The sequence below is a fragment of the Micromesistius poutassou genome (genome assembly GCF_964030765.1).
Source record: "Micromesistius poutassou genome assembly, contig: SCAFFOLD_2386, whole genome shotgun sequence".
In the NCBI taxonomy this organism is placed as follows: domain Eukaryota; kingdom Metazoa; phylum Chordata; class Actinopteri; order Gadiformes; family Gadidae; genus Micromesistius; species Micromesistius poutassou.
Window position 1 is genome coordinate 34,498 of NW_028177453.1, and position 339 is coordinate 34,836.

Here is a 339-nt window from a genome sequence, read left to right on the forward strand (position 1 = left end):
GAGACCTGCTCAGCACAGGCAGTGGGGTGGCCCCCGGTGTCTGATGAAACGGACATCCTCCACAAAGGCTCCTGCCCTTTCTTCATGGGCTGTTATTTACCATCACAAGCTGTGAACCACCCCATCCCCAAACAACAGTCTAAAAATCTAACTATAGAAAATATGGACGTCGTGTTCTGAGAGCCTTCTGATGACCTGCTGCCCTGAAGACCATCCAGACCGTGTGTGTGTGTGTGTGTGTGTGTGTGTGTGTGTGTGTGTGTGTGTGTGTGTGTGTGTGTGTGTGTGTGTGTGTGTGTGTGTGTGTGTGTGTGTGTGTGTGTGTGTGTGATTCAAAGA